The sequence below is a fragment of the Lissotriton helveticus genome, chromosome 6, assembly GCF_964261635.1.
Source record: "Lissotriton helveticus chromosome 6, aLisHel1.1, whole genome shotgun sequence".
NCBI classification, from domain to species: Eukaryota; Metazoa; Chordata; class Amphibia; order Caudata; family Salamandridae; genus Lissotriton; species Lissotriton helveticus.
The window spans coordinates 1,176,398,505-1,176,414,858 of record NC_136067.1 but is presented as its reverse complement, the minus strand read 5'-3'; positions in this window follow the sequence as shown (position 1 = coordinate 1,176,414,858).

The following is a 16,354-nucleotide window of genomic DNA, read 5'->3' as shown; positions in this document are numbered from 1 at the left end:
CCACCTCCTTCAAAATGGCCTTAAATTGATTAGCCTCGATGTTCGAGGCCTGAACAATCCTACTAAGAGGGCTGCAATTCTCTCACTGCTTGACCAGACGGCGGCAATATCTGCCTCCTTTAAGAGACCCACCTGATCACTATGAATATCCACAGGATGCAGTCTAGGTGGTTCCCATGACAATACTGGTCCACTGAGCCCACTAAGAAAAGGGGGTGGCTGTTCTGTTTTCCAAGTGCTTTTCAGGGGAGTTGTTGGGCACGACGGTGGAGATTAGGGGCCACCTTCTGGCACTCCGATTGCGGGTGGGTGCCTTTCGCTTCACCCTTGCAAATGTTTACACCCCTAATGAACAGCAAGAGAGTTTCCTAACGAGTTCACTACACCAGGTCCTCCAATCCTCTGTTGTGTCTGTCTTGATTAGGGGTAACATAAATTTGGTGATGAACTCTGACTTGGACCGTTCCAGTCAGCGATCTGCTTAGACTGAAATCTTCTCTCCTGAAGGCCTTTGCTGGCTGGCAGACTGCGGCTTGCATGATCTATGGCATCATTCCCACCCCACTGACAGGGACTATTCATTCTTCTCTGCTGCACATAAGATATATGCGAGGATTTACAATTTGTTGACCTCCCTGCCCCTTTTCAACCATATCATTGCCACTACCATCGAGCCCTGCTCTCCCACGGACCATGCACCTATGATTGACACACCAAAGCTGCCTGCCTCCCATTCTCAAGGCCCACGCCGGTGCCTTAGCGATGCTGTCCTGCAGTCCCCAAACATGGTGGAGGCGATCCAGATGGCGATTACAGGTTATTTAGCTGTAAATTACACAGATGAGTCCCCATTTACCTCAGTTTGGGAAGCCTCGAAGTTTGTTGTTCGCTGGGAATTTATAGCCCTCTCTGCGGTTGTGATCCTCAAACGATACTACAAGCGGGATGACCTCGAGAGGAGGGTCACTGGACTTGAGGTGATCCATAAAAGAACTGGTGCCCCCAGGTTCTGGAGTTACTTAGAGAGGACTCTGTTGCAGCTTAAACAACTAGACTTAGGATGTGCAGAGCAAGCTATGTTACGTCTTAGCCATGCTTTTTAGTTAGGTAACAATCATAGTGGGTGTATGTTGGCCCATCGCCTGTGCAGTAAACAATATGCTGGCTCTGTGAACTCCATTACTCCTGGCCCCAACTCTGACACAACAGATTCTGAGGGCATCGCTTTGGCTTTCCAGATCTTTTATGCATCATTGTACTCCTCCGCAGAAGGTCCGACCAACGACCCTGGGGCCGACATTTACTCCATTGCCTCCTGCAGAGGCTGCTGCTCTGAAACAACCAGTTCACGTTAAAGAGGTAATATCAGCCATTGCTCGCCTGAAGCCTTTAAAATGCCTCGACCTGGATGGTTTCAGTGCTTCATTTTACAAGACTATTTGTACAGAGCTGGCCCCTCTGCTTACACGTCTTTTCAACTCTTTTTCTGAATTGGGCACACTGATAGATCCATATTTGGAGCATCAATATTGGTAATTCCCAAACCGGGTAAAGACCCGTCCCTCTGTGGGTCATATAGGCCCATCTTGCTGCTTAACATCGATGCCCAGCTCTTTACGAGTGTGGTGGCTACTGCCTCAATCCCCTCATGCCGGGTATCATAGACCCTGATCAGTCAGGTTTTATTACTTCTTGACAATGTGGTGACAAGACTAAATGACTATGTCATCTCATGGACAAAGAACACCGGTCACGCAAATAAGCTTTATTGCTTTCCATGAATGCCGAGAAGGCGTTTGACAGGGCACATTGGCCTTAACTTTTCAAAATGCTGAGAAGGTTTGGATTCAGTGAGAGGTTCGAGAAATGGATTAAGTGAATATTCAGTTCACCCTGAGCGGCTGTAAGGGTTAATGGAGTCCAGTCTCACCACTTCCCTATCCGTTGTGGCACTCGCCAAGGGTGTTCTTTGTCTCCGCTCCTCTTTGCTTTGTATATGGAGCCATTGGCGCAGAGGCTTCGGGACAACCACGTCATAACAGGTATTTCCTTTGGCAACGATGACCAATTGATGAGCCTGTACTCTTACAATGTCATCTTCCCGGTTATTTAGCCCTTGACCGCCCTCCTGGCCATTGTCTGGGTTACGAGTTAATACGCAGAAGTCACAGATATTTAATCTCTCTGTTACCCCGATGATCGAGCAGGCCTTGAGAACACAATTCCCCATTGAATGGGCTACTAAGTGACTTTGTATCTGGGTATCTCCCTAGCACAATCTTTGCCGAAGACTGCAGCAGTAAACTATGTGTCCCTTGCCTCCCAGACTTGAAGGGGTTTGGCAGAATGGAGCTGTATACTCCTTTCCTGGATGGTGCGGGTTGCCGTGGTTAAAATGACTATCCTCTTGTGCATACTATATATTTTTCAGACCCTAACCTTAGTCCCGCTGCCTGGTGTGGTCCTTTCCCTACAGCAGGACCTTAACAACTTCATTTGCTGGGGTAAGAAGCCCTGTCTGCACAAACGCCTGGTGTATCGCTCGAAGACTGAAGGTGGACTTATGGCTCCCAAGCTGCTTCGTTATTATCGAGCATCCCAGCTGCGGTTCCTGGTTGAGTGGAGCAAACCGTTCTCAGAGAAGCACTGGGTCTTCATGGGCGAGGCTGTAGTGGGCACTCAGATATGGACGGAGGTGTGACTTTTGAGCTGACATAGGGCTGGGAGCTATTGACAAGTGCTACTTTAAAGGTCTGGGATACGATTGCAGGTAAATAGGGTTTGACTACTTTTCCCTCACCAATGACTCCTCTTTTTACTAATCCCCACTTCTCGCCGGTGATGGCTAGGGTGGGATTCACAGATGGATAGATGGGGGTTGTAAGCGATTGGGCTGTCTCTTCGATTTAGACTGGCTTATTCCATTCAAATAGCTAAAACTCGACTACTCCCTGTGTGGATGCAGACCGATTTTCATACCTACAGTTGCGCCATTGGATGATGGGCACCGACGTTCGAGGAGGAGCGGGACGTGCTATAACCGCATTTGAGAAGTGGCTGCTTCATAAAAAGGATCTCCAAAATATATGCTTTGTCGGGGAAGAGTGAGCCGCAGATCAAATCCCCAGGCCAGCAGAGATGGGAGGATGAGATTGGTAGACCCCTCTCCAATAAGGAATGGGATGACATACATTATAGGCTGCACCACACAGCACACACGATGGCCAGCACTGAGAAGGCTTACAAGATTGCCACATATTAGTATTATACTCAGATGCAGATTCATTCTTGGGATACAGGATACTCTGGGGATTCCTGGAGGGGCTACAGCAATGCTGGGACTCTGCTCCACCTTTTATGGCATTGTCCCAAACTCACTAGGTACTGGAATCTGGTCCTTGATGACAACGATTTAGCCTTTGAGAGCCCAGATCCTGCAATTCCCGTCATACACTCTCTTGGGACTCTCAAATCCTTTGGCGTTCCCCCTACGCTACCTCAAAGGGAGGCAGATGACTCTGGGGCTGAACGCAGCCCATCAAGTGATACGCTTGCTCTGGGGTACAGACAAAACACTGGAGCATACTTCCTGGCTGCACAAAGTGTAATGTCTCCTGGGAATGGAAAATCTTTACAAGGCAGTTACCCTGACCTATGGGTCACATTCATTCACATCATTTCTTTTAAATGTCGTGAACTAACATGCCCGTCTTACCTCCATATTCTCTGCTTGATCCTGGAGCCCCCCCCCCCCCCGAGGATCAAAAGACCCACCCATTAAGCCAATCCGGTCAAGCGACAATGTACCTGGCAAGTGGACCACAACACTATTAACACTTCACATATGCAGGGGGTGGGGGGAGTTATGGTAACTTTTCTTTCTCTCTTCTTTCTTATTTTTTGTAAAACTCGGCAGTTACCGGATGGCTGCCTTAAGTAAACGAGGAGCGTGGCATCCCTGAGGAAAGAGTCTGCACACAGCAAAGAAAGCAGATAAAACAAGAATGCTTTTCAATACAAGGGCACCTTCCAACAAAAAACAAGGAGCACGTACAAAGCGTAGTAGACCCGTGCAGCTGGGAACAGTGTGGTAGGAGGGAAGCAAGCTCTGTATAGGGCTGGAATGCCCATTCAGGAGGAAAAAGGAGAGGCCATCGCACGCTGTACTTTGTGATGGCCAACCAAAATGTTCTCTGAGAAAAATCGCCGGAAAGAGAGCTAAACACAAAAAGAAGGGACTTTCGCAGAAATGCACCAATAACAAGCCAGCATTTCTGAATGCCACAGATAACAGCCAATGGCAAACAGTTAGGGAGCCGGAGCCCATAGAAGAGGATACAACAGGTCTATCAAGGCTCAACCTAAAAATACAAGAGACAAGGGGGATTCTCTCATTTACAGGAGACTTTTCCTATAACAGTTATGTTAATCACCACAAGGAACATATTAAGAAAAATAGTAATACAATATTAATACAATATTGTAAAAAGTCAAATTCTGACATAATACTGTGATAGATCATGCATTTTTTGGAGGTAGCTTAGTTAGTAAAGCAGTTGCTGTTAAGCTTTGTGGTTCACCAGAAAATACATGAATTTGAATTTCAACAAGAATGCCTCCTTTTTTGATCCTTCTGAGATCGACCTAGTGAGTTCATTTGCAGTGGGCTATTTTAACAGCTCTAATTTACAATGCTACTAAATGACAAAAAGTGTTGCTGCAATCGCTATTTAAAATATTTTTTAAATCACCCAGGGATTTTTGCTGAACGGTGTCTAACTGCTGTGTAAGACTTACCATGCAGCTTTTGCCTCGTTAGGCGATGTGGGCGTGTCTGGTATTAGTGATACCATCCTCATTGTAAAATGACCTCACTGTGCACATCTGGTAATATTGCTTATAAAGCGTTCTTCCATTGAACAAAAAATAGAATGGTCTCCTAGCAACAGATTGCAGAATAAAATCCTGTTCACCTAAAACTCAAGAACGTCTTATGCATAAAAGCAATGGTGCTTTAAATGGCTTGTTTCATCTTTTCAATCTAGGTGGAAAACTGAAGAAGTACATAAAACACATAATTGTTTTATTCGAAACTTGTCTTTTGAAAATAAGTGGAAGGTTTGCCTGTAAGATCACGCTTGGAAATGTGCTTGCAATCATTTTAAAGAACCGTATTTGCCAACATTAAATGTAATAACTATAACTAGCTCCCCCGCCATGCCCAGTGTTGTCACCAATTATGTCATGGTATAGTAGGTAATTAGCAGTGGATGGTGAGGGTGTGAGTTATAGCTACCTTAGGGCACAAGTTATAGTTACTTGAGATATTACAGGTGAATTTCAGAGATTTTGTTTGTTTTAAACAGAATGTTTAACTGACATTTTCACCTCCCTATAACATTCCTTTAGTCTTTGTTTTTTTCAGTCAATTCTTAGTTTATTTTAATGTAAAGTAATATTTTATTACCATATGTAAGGCCAATCCCCTGCCATACATGGTCAAAGGCTGTGTGCAGTGGGGTTGGAATCAGTGCCTGGCCTGCAGGTACGCCCTGTGTCCAATCCCCTGCAGGCAGCCAATCCCACCCCATGAACGGCTTTCCACTGTGCACAGTGTGGGGTTGGCAACAGGGACTGGCCAGGCCAGTGTATCCAACCCATTGGCGCAGCCCCCTCTCAAAGTCAATTTCGGGCCAGAGAACCCCATCCTGGTGCCTTTTCTTAAGGAGAGGGGGTGCACAGCCCCCCTCCCAGACACACTTTGTGCCCAGGGACACCATCCCTGAGCAAATAGTCTCCCCAGGGATACTATTTCCGGGGCCAAAACATATCTTTTAAGGGGTAGGATTGTGTGGCCTACCTAGTTGAGTCTGTGGAAAGCCCCAAGGTCCCCATACCCTGGGACTGTTATGTAAAATAAGAAGAGGGGGTATGCAGCCCTCCCTTTCTGACCCTTAATAGGGAAACATGGGAACCCATCTCCCAGGTGGCCTCCTTCCTCCAGCCCTAACAGGCCCTGGGGACCTCATCCTCCAGGTTGGGGTTTACTTCTAGGTGAGTGCCCCGATTGGGGGTCGCTGCAGTACCCTCCATGACCCCAGCCAGTTCCCCACATGCTGCGGAAGCCAGCATTGCTCCCTTCTGGCTGGAGTGGCTATTTGTGTTTGCTCCCACCAGCAAAAAATCAAAGGTCTGCTCCCACCCGGCAGGAACATTTTTAAAGTTCCTGCTGATTGAGAGTAGATGTGCCTTTCCTGCTCAGACTCCAGCTGGCGGAGAACGCATGTTTGTTTCTACCCATCAGGAGCTTTAAAAATGCTCATGCCAGGTGAGAGCAGACATATGTTCCCTGACTCTGCTAATGCTGGCAGGAACACTATTGTGTCCTAGGGGTGGGTTGCCTGGGAAACTGTAATTGAGCTGACTCCCGAGGATGGGGTCCCCAGGGCCTTTACAGGTTCAGAGGGGGGGACCGCTTGGCCCCCCTTTATAGTTAAGGTCTGCCCTAGGTGGATGGGGCATCCTGGACCTATTAAGGCTCAGGGGGGGCGCAGTCCCCCCTCTTTTGTCATGACATTTTGCCACGGGAGATGGGGTGCCTGGGGCATATTGACGCTCAGGGAGTGGGCTGCATGCCCCCTCTCCTTATTTCACATAATGGCCCTGGGGAATAGGGTCCCCAGGAACTCCCCAAGGCTCAGGGAATGGGCCACATGCTCCATTCCCAAAAGTAAAGTTTTGCATTGGCCTGCCACGTGTTTTGTTTACAGTAGTGAGGGCTAATTTGTGGCTAATTTAATGAAAAAATGTTGGTACCCAACTAGGGTCCCTCTAAGCCCCCATCACCAGGTCTATTGGGTCAAGGTATCCCTACCCTATCCCCTTATGTTTTTAACCTGCTTTAGGAGCCAGGAATAGGATAGTTGCCACCACATCCTAAATTATTAGGAAATAAAAATGTCCAATTGAAACACAGACCTAACTATAATGTATGCCACTGCTATACATACATGTAAGCCTGTCTCCCTTCCTCAACCATCAACATCTAACCCGATGAAGGGTTCTATGCAAGCTGATAACACCTCTGAGTCTAATCTCAGCTCTAGTATCAACAGTGATACAGACTCCAATACTTCACAGAATGAACATGAGTTGGGGTTTACCAAACTTACACTGGCCCAGGAATTGGAGTGTCTACGGAAAGACAGACGCGATACCCTACGCCCCAGGACCACAATGTCTGCAAAATCAAAATTCGCAATGCCAAACGCTACCAACGCCGAAGGGCCAACTCAAGGAATAAAAGCAACAAAAAAGAAAAACTACAACAGGCGGTGGAACAAGAAGTAAGTGATTCATCGGCATTGGGGGATGTTGCCCTCTCTGTGCTTAATCTTACTGACACTGTGTTCTCTGCATCTGAATTAAGTATCCTATCGAAGGGACTAACCTTTTGCCCTCCCAGCGATTTCAATTATGCAAGTACTAGGATAGACTTGTATAAGTTTGTCCGTAAATTGAAACTACAAAAACATTTTGCTGGCAACAAAACTAAGGCTAATTATGTACGTCCCGCAACAGGCAACCAAGGGCTCTTGGGAAGAGACGCCCCTTTATTAAATGACATGGAGTCTCTCAGATCAGAACACTCAGTATCACAGAGTTCACCTGCACAATCCAACATTAATGTGGGGGGCTTAACAAACTTCAAAGTACGATCTACATACACCCCTGTGATGCTTTCTTATAATATAGACATCTTCCATGAGCAGGCCACTAAAGAGATCAAGGTGCTATACACCAAAATGCTAAGAACCAAGCAACACAAATACCAACAGAACGACCAATACCAAAAATTAGTAGTAAGATTCAGCAAAATGATAACATCATTGTCAGGCAGTCAGACAAGGGGGGCAATATAGTATTGTGGCCGAAACAACTATATTTGGAGGAAGCCCTCTCTCAACTGAACGATCCAGACTGCTATAGACATTGTGACATTGGTGCGGTGAGGAAAGCCCAGACTGACTTTTATTCTTTGTTGATGGGATGGCGGTCATTTGGACTCATTAGTATGGATGAACTGAAATTTCTGAAAAATGACAACCCCATCATGCCAGTTCTATACCTGATCCCAAAAATTCATAAAAATCCGGCTAAGCCCCCAGGAAGACCCATTATTGCAGCATGTGGGAGGTTACTGGAAAACATGACTATCTATGTCGACTCGTTTTTGCAAGAACATGTGCAAAATTTATCATCTTTTGTTCAGGATTCCAATGATTTCCTTCGAAAAATTAATGACATAGATTGGGATCCAAGTTGGTGGCTAATTACACTTGATGTTACATCTTTGTACACCGATTCAGAAAAGGGAGTGGTGATGAACAGAGTGTCTGAATTAAGCAGACCACTCTTACCCAGTCCAAAGATCAGGGCTTGATCCATCACCGTTATTTAGCTCACTGCCCCATCCCAGCTCAGATCCTGGCTATATGCAAATTAGTCTGTCCCTGGCCCAGTGCATCATGGGAACAGGGCAGACCAAACTACCAAGCCAATTCTTCACCAGAAAGGAGACAAGCTTCCGGGGACCGGTTTCTGCCATTTCAGGCGTCGTCGGCCCGGCTTGCTTGGATCCTGATGGAGCAGTGAGCAAGGGACTCATGTCTGAGTATACCCTTCCACGCTTATGGTGGACAAAATGATTCAGAAAAGGGGGTGGTGATGAACAGAGTGTCTGAATTAAGCAGACCACTCTTACCCAGTCCAAAGATCAGGGCTTGATCCATCACCGTTATTTAGCTCACTGCCCCATCCCAGCTCAGAACCTGGCTATATGCAAATTAGTCTGTCCCTGGCCCAGTGCATCATGGGAACAGGGCAGACCAAACTACCAAGCCAATTCTTCACCAGAAAGGAGACAAGCTTCCGGGGACCGGTTTCTGCAATTTCAGGCGTCGTCGGCCCGGCTTGCTTGAATCCTGATGGAGCAGTGAGCAAGGGACTCATGTCTGAGTATACCCTTCCACGCTTATGGTGGACAAAATGATTCAGAAAAGGGGGTGGTGATGAACAGAGTGTCTGAATTAAGCAGACCACTCTTACCCAGTCCAAAGATCAGGGCTTGATCCATCACCGTTATTTAGCTCACTGCCCCATCCCAGCTCAGAACCTGGCTATATGCAAATTAGTCTGTCCCTGGCCCAGTGCATCATGGGAACAGGGCAGACCAAACTACCAAGCCAATTCTTCACCAGAAAGGAGACAAGCTTCCGGGGACCGGTTTCTGCCATTTCAGGCGTCGTCGGCCGGGCTTGCTTGAATCTGGATGGAGCAGTGAGCAAGGGACTCATGTCTGAGTATACCCTTCCACGCTTATGGTGGACAAAATGATTCAGAAAAGGGGGTGGTGATGAACAGAGTGTCTGAATTAAGCAGACCACTCTTACCCAGTCCAAAGATCAGGGCTTGATCCATCACCGTTATTTAGCTCACTGCCCCATCCCAGCTCAGAACCTGGCTATATGCAAATTAGTCTGTCCCTGGCCCAGTGCATCATGGGAACAGGGCAGACCAAACTACCAAGCCAATTCTTCACCAGAAAGGGGACAAGCTTCCGGGGACCGGTTTCTGCCATTTCAGGCGTCGTTGGCCCGGCTTGCTTGAATCCTGATGGAGCAGTGAGCAAGGGACTCATGTCTGAGTATACCCTTCCACTCTTATGGTGGACAAAATGATTCAGAAAAGAGGGTGGTGATGAACAGAGTGTCTGAATTAAGCAGACCACTCTTACCCTGTCCAAAGATCAGGGCTTGATCCATCACCGTTATTTAGCTCACTGCCCCATCCCAGAATTGGCTTGGTAGTTTGGTTTGCCCTGTTCCCATCATGCACTGGGACAGGAACAGACTAATTTGCATATAGCCAAGTTCTGAGCTGGGATGGTGCAGTGAGCTAAAAAACGGTGATGGGTCAAGCCCTGATCTTTGGACTGGGTAAGAGTGGTCTGCTTAATTCAGGCACTCTGTTCATCACCACCCCCTTTTCTGAATCATTTTGTCCACCATAAGCGTGGAAGGGTATACTCAGATGTGAGTCCCTTGCTCATTGCACCATCAGGATTCAAGCAAGCCGGGCCGACGACGCCTGAAATGGCAGAAACCGGTCCCCGGAAGCTTGTTTCCTTCCCAGTACAAGATTTGGTTTGGTAGTTTGGTTTGCCCTGTTCCCATCATGCACTGGGACAGGAACAGACTAATTTGCATATAGCCAAGTTCTGAGCTGGGATGGTGCAGTGAGCTAAAAAACGGTGATGGATCAAGCCCTGATCTTTGGACTGGGTAAGAGTGGTCTGCTTAATTCAGGCACTCTGTTCATCACCACCCCCTTTTCTGAATCATTTTGTCCACCATAAGCGTGGAAGGGTATACTCAGATGTGAGTCCCTTGCTCATTGCACCATCAGGATTCAAGCAAGCCGGGCCGACGACGCCTGAAATGGCAGAAACCGGTCCCCGGAAGCTTGTTTCCTTCCCAGTACAAGAATTGGCTTGGTAGTTTGGTTTGCCCTGTTCCCATCATGCACTGGGACAGGAACAGACTAATTTGCATATAGCCAAGTTCTGAGCTGGGATGGTGCAGTGAGCTAAAAAACGGTGATGGATCAAGCCCTGATCTTTGGACTGGGTAAGAGTGGTCTGCTTAATTCAGGCACTCTGTTCATCACCACCCCCTTTTCTGAATCATTTTGTCCACCATAAGCGTGGAAGGGTATACTCAGATGTGAGTCCCTTGCTCATTGCACCATCAGGATTCAAGCAAGCCGGGCCGACGACGCCTGAAATGGCAGAAACCGGTCCCCGGAAGCTTGTTTCCTTCCCAGTACAAGAATTGGCTTGGTAGTTTGGTTTGCCCTGTTCCCATCATGCACTGGGACAGGAACAGACTAATTTGCATATAGCCAAGTTCTGAGCTGGGATGGTGCAGTGAGCTAAAAAATGGTGATGGATCAAGCCCTGATCTTTGGACTGGGTAAGAGTGGTCTGCTTAATTCAGGCACTCTGTTCATCACCACCCCCTTTTCTGAAACATTTTGTCCATCATAAGCGTGGAAGGGTATACTCAGATGTGAGTCCCTTGCTCATTGCACCATCAGGATTCAAGCAAGCCGGGCCGACGACGCCTGAAATGGCAGAAACCGGTCCCCGGAAGCTTGTTTCCTTCCCAGTACAAGAATTGGCTTGGTAGTTTGGTTTGCCCTGTTCCCATCATGCACTGGGACAGGAACAGACTAATTTGCATATAGCCAAGTTCTGAGCTGGGATGGTGCAGTGAGCTAAAAAACGGTGATGGATCAAGCCCTGATCTTTGGACTGGGTAAGAGTGGTCTGCTTAATTCAGGCACTCTGTTCATCACCACCCCCTTTTCTGAATCATTTTGTCCACCATAAGCGTGGAAGGGTATACTCAGATGTGAGTCCCTTGCTCATTGCACCATCAGGATTCAAGCAAGCCGGGCCGACGACGCCTGAAATGGCAGAAACCGGTCCCCGGAAGCTTGTTTCCTTCTCAGTACAAGAATTGGCTTGGTAGTTTGGTTTGCCCTGTTCCCATCATGCACTGGGACAGGAACAGACTAATTTGCATATAGCCAAGTTCTGAGCTGGGATGGTGCAGTGAGCTAAAAAACGGTGATGGATCAAGCCCTGATCTTTGGACCGGGTAAGCGTGGTCTGCATAATTCAGGCACTCTGTTCATCACCACTCCCTTTTCTGAATCATTTTGTCCATCATAAGCGTGGAAGGGTATACTCAGATGTGAGTCCCTTGCTCATTGCACCATCAGGATTCAAGCAAGCCGGGCCGACGACGCCTGAAATGGCAGAAACCGGTCCCCGGAAGCTTGTTTCCTTCCCAGTACAAGAATTGGCTTGGTAGTTTGGTTTGCCCTGTTCCCATCATGCACTGGGACAGGAACAGACTAATTTGCATATAGCCAAGTTCTGAGCTGGGATGGTGCAGTGAGCTAAAAAACGGTGATGGATCAAGCCCTGATCTTTGGACTTGGTAAGAGTGGTCTGCTTAATTCAGGCACTCTGTTCATCACCACCCCCTTTTCTGAAACATTTTGTCCACCATAAGCGTGGAAGGGTATACTCAGATGTGAGTCCCTTGCTCATTGCACCATCAGGATTCAAGCAAGCCGGGCCGACGACGCCTGAAATGGCAGAAACCGGTCCCCGGAAGCTTGTTTCCTTCCCAGTACAAGAATTGGCTTGGTAGTTTGGTTTGCCCTGTTCCCATCATGCACTGGGACAGGAACAGACTAATTTGCATATAGCCAAGTTCTGAGCTAGGATGGTGCAGTGAGCTAAAAAACGGTGATGGATCAAGCCCTGATCTTCGGACTGGGTAAGAGTGGTCTGCTTAATTCAGGCACTCTGTTCATCACCACCCCCTTTTCTGAATCATTTTGTCCACCATAAGCGTGGAAGGGTATACTCAGATGTGAGTCCCTTGCTCATTGCACCATCAGGATTCAAGCAAGCCGGGCCGACGAAGCCTGAAATGACAGAAACCGGTCCCCGGAAGCTTGTTTCCTTCCCAGTACAAGAATAGGATTGGTAGGTCGGTTTGCCCTGTTCCCATCATGCACTGGGACAGGAACAGACTAATTTGCATATAGCCAAGTACTGAGCTGGGATGGTGCAGTGAGCTAAAAAACGGTGATGGATCAAGCCCTGATCTTTGGACTGGGTAAGAGTGGTCTGCTTAATTCAGGCACTCTGGTTATCACCACCCCCTTTTCTGAATCATTTTGTCCACCATAAGCGTGGAAGGGTATACTCAGATGTGAGTCCCTTGCTCATTGCACCATCAGGATTCAAGCAAGCTGGGCCGACGACGCCTGAAATGGCAGAAACCGGTCCCCGGAAGCTTGTTTCCTTCACAGTACAAGAATTGGCTTGGTAGTTTGGTTTGCCCTGTTCCCATCATGCACTGGGACAGGAACAGACAAATTTGCATATTGCCAAATTCTGAGCTGGGATGGTGCAGTGAGCTAAAAAACGGTGATGGATCAAGCCCTGATCTTTGGACTGGGTAAGAGTGGTCTGCTTAATTCAGGCACTCTGTTCATCACCACCCCCTTTTCTGAATCATTTTGTCCACCATAAGCGTGGAAGGGTATACTCAGATGTGAGTCCCTTGCTCATTGCACCATCAGGATTCAAGCAAGCCGGGCCGAGGAAGCCTGAAATGGCAGAAACCGGTCCCCGGAAGCTTGTTTCCTTCCCAGTACAAGAATAGGATTGGTAGGTCGGTTTGCCCTGTTCCCATCATGCACTGGGACAGGAACAGACTAATTTGCATATAGCCAAGTACTGAGCTGGGATGGTGCAGTGAGCTAAAAAACGGTGATGGATCAAGCCCTGATCTTTGGACTGGGTAAGAGTGGTCTGCTTAATTCAGGCACTCTGTTCATCACCACCCCCTTTTCTGAATCATTTTGTCCACCATAAGCGTGGAAGGGTATACTCAGATGTGAGTCCCTTGCCCATTGCACCATCAGGATTCAAGCAAGCTGGGCCGACGACGCCTGAAATGGCAGAAACCGGTCCCCGGAAGCTTGTTTCCTTCACAGTACAAGAATTGGCTTGGTAGTTTGGTTTGCCCTGTTCCCATCATGCACTGGGACAGGAACAGACAAATTTGCATATTGCCAAATTCTGAGCTGGGATGGTGCAGTGAGCTAAAAAACGGTGATGGATCAAGCCCTGATCTTTGGACTGGGTAACAGTGGTCTGCTTAATTCAGGCACTCTGTTCATCACCACCCCCTTTTCTGAATCATTTTGTCCACCATAAGCGTGGAAGGGTATACTCAGATGTGAGTCCCTTGCTCATTGCACCATCAGGATTCAAGCAAGCCGGGCCGACGACGCCTGAAATGGCAGAAACCCGTCCCCGGAAGCTTGTTTCCTTCCCAGTACAAGAATTGGCTTGGTAGTTTGGTTTGACCTGTTCCCATCATGCACTGGGACAGGAACAGACTAATTTGCATATAGCCAAGTTCTGAGCTGGGATGGTGCACTGAGCTAAAAAACGGTGATGGATCAAGCCCTGATCTTTGGACTGGGTAAGAGTGGTCTGCTTAATTCAGGCACTCTGTTCATCACCACCCCCTTTTCTGAATCATTTTGTCCACCATAAGCGTGGAAGGGTATACTCAGATGTGAGTCCCTTGCTCATTGCACCATCAGGATTCAAGCATGCCGGGCCGACGACGCCTGAAATGGCAGAAACCGGCCCCCGGAAGCTTGTTTCCTTCCCAGTACAAGAATTGGCTTGGTAGATTGGTTTGCCCTGTTCCCATCATGCACTGGGACAGGAACAGACTAATTTGCATATAGCCAAGTTCTGAGCTGGGATGGTGCAGTGAGCTAAAAAACGGTGATGGATCAAGCCCTGATCTTTGGACTGGGTAAGAGAGGTCTGCTTAATTCAGGCACTCTGTTCATCACCACCCCCTTTTCTGAATCATTTTGTCCACCATAAGCGTGGAAGGGTATACTCAGATGTGAGTCCCTTGCTCATTGCACCATCAGGATTCAAGCAAGCCGGGCCGACGACGCCTGAAATGGCAGAAACCGGTCCCCGGAAGCTTGTTACCTTCCCACTACAAGAATTGGCTTGGTAGTTTGGTTTGCCCTTTTCCCATCATGCACTGGGACAGGAACAGACTAATTTGCATATAGCCAAGTTCTGAGCTGGGATGGTGCAGTGAGCTAAAAAACGGTGATGGATCAAGCCCTGATCTTTGGACTGGGTAAGAGTGGTCTGCTTAATTCAGGCACTCTGTTCATCACCACCCCCTTTTCTGAATCATTTTGTCCACCATAAGCGTGGAAGGGTATACTCAGATTTGAGTCCCTTGCTCATTGCACCATCAGGATTCAAGCAAGCCGGGCCGACGACGCCTGAAATGGCAGAAACCGGTCCACGGAAGCTTGTTTCCTTCCCAGTACAAGAATTGGCTTGGTAGTTTGGTTTGCCCTGTTCCCATCATGCACTGGGACAGGAACAGACTAATTTGCATATAGCCAAGTTCTGAGCTGGGATGGTGCAGTGAGCTAAAAAACGGTGATGGATCAAGCCCTGATCTTTGGACTGGGTAAGAGTGGTCTGCTTAATTCAGGCACTCTGTTCATCACCACCCCCTTTTCTGAATCATTTTGTCCACCATAAGCGTGGAAGGGTATACTCAGATGTGAGTCCCTTGCTCATTGCACCATCAGGATTCAAGCAAGCCGGGCCGACGACGCCTGAAATGGCAGAAACCGGTCCACGGAAGCTTGTTTCCTTCCCAGTACAAGAATTGGCTTGGTAGTTTGGTTTGCCCTGTTCCCATCATGCACTGGGACAGGAACAGACTAATTTGCATATAGCCAAGTTCTGAGCTGGGATGGTGCAGTGAGCTAAAAAACGGTGATGGAACAAGCCCTGATCTTTGGACTGGGTAAGAGTGGTCTGCTTAATTCAGGCACTCTGTTCATCAACACCCCCTTTTCTGAAACATCTTTGTACACCAGCATCATTCACCTAGATGGTATTAGAGCTGTTGATTTGTATTTGGGTCAGAGACCATTGATAATGGCTGAACACAATCGTATGGTTTTGTCCATGATTGCTTTCTGTCTGAATCATAACTTTTTTATGTTTAACAACAGGTATTACCAGCAGGTCAGGGGTGTTGCCATGGGGGCCTGTTTCTCTCCCAGCTATGCCTGTTTGCATATGGGCTACTGGGAGAGACAGGTCCTCTATGGTGAGCACTCTGACATCGCTGCAAGGTCAATTGTTCGTTGGTATCGTTATATCGACGACGTGTTTTTAATTTGGTGTGGCACTCGTCCAGAGGCTGAGCAATTTATAAACACTCTCAATTGCAATAATTTCAATCTGGCGTTCACATCAGATATCAGCCAAGATCAGGTACACTTTCTAGACATCACTATCGAGTCTTATCAGGGGAAATTACAGACTAAACTTTTCAGGAAGCCTACGGCAGGAAACACGGTGCTCCATGCCAACAGCCATCACCCTGCCCATCTTATTCGCAGCATACCTTATGGGGAGATGCTGCGAATAAGGAGGTAATGTAGCACTGATGTCCAATGCAACCTAGCACAGGAGGCCAGCAAGATCAGGTTCCTAGCTAGGGGCTACAAGAGAACTGAGATTGACAGGGCGATGTGCAAGGCCAATGCTTTCCCCCGCAATCAGATGTTGGAACGGAAGCAAAAACCCACTTCTACAGGAATTAAAGAACAACCAGTGAGACTTATTTGGTCT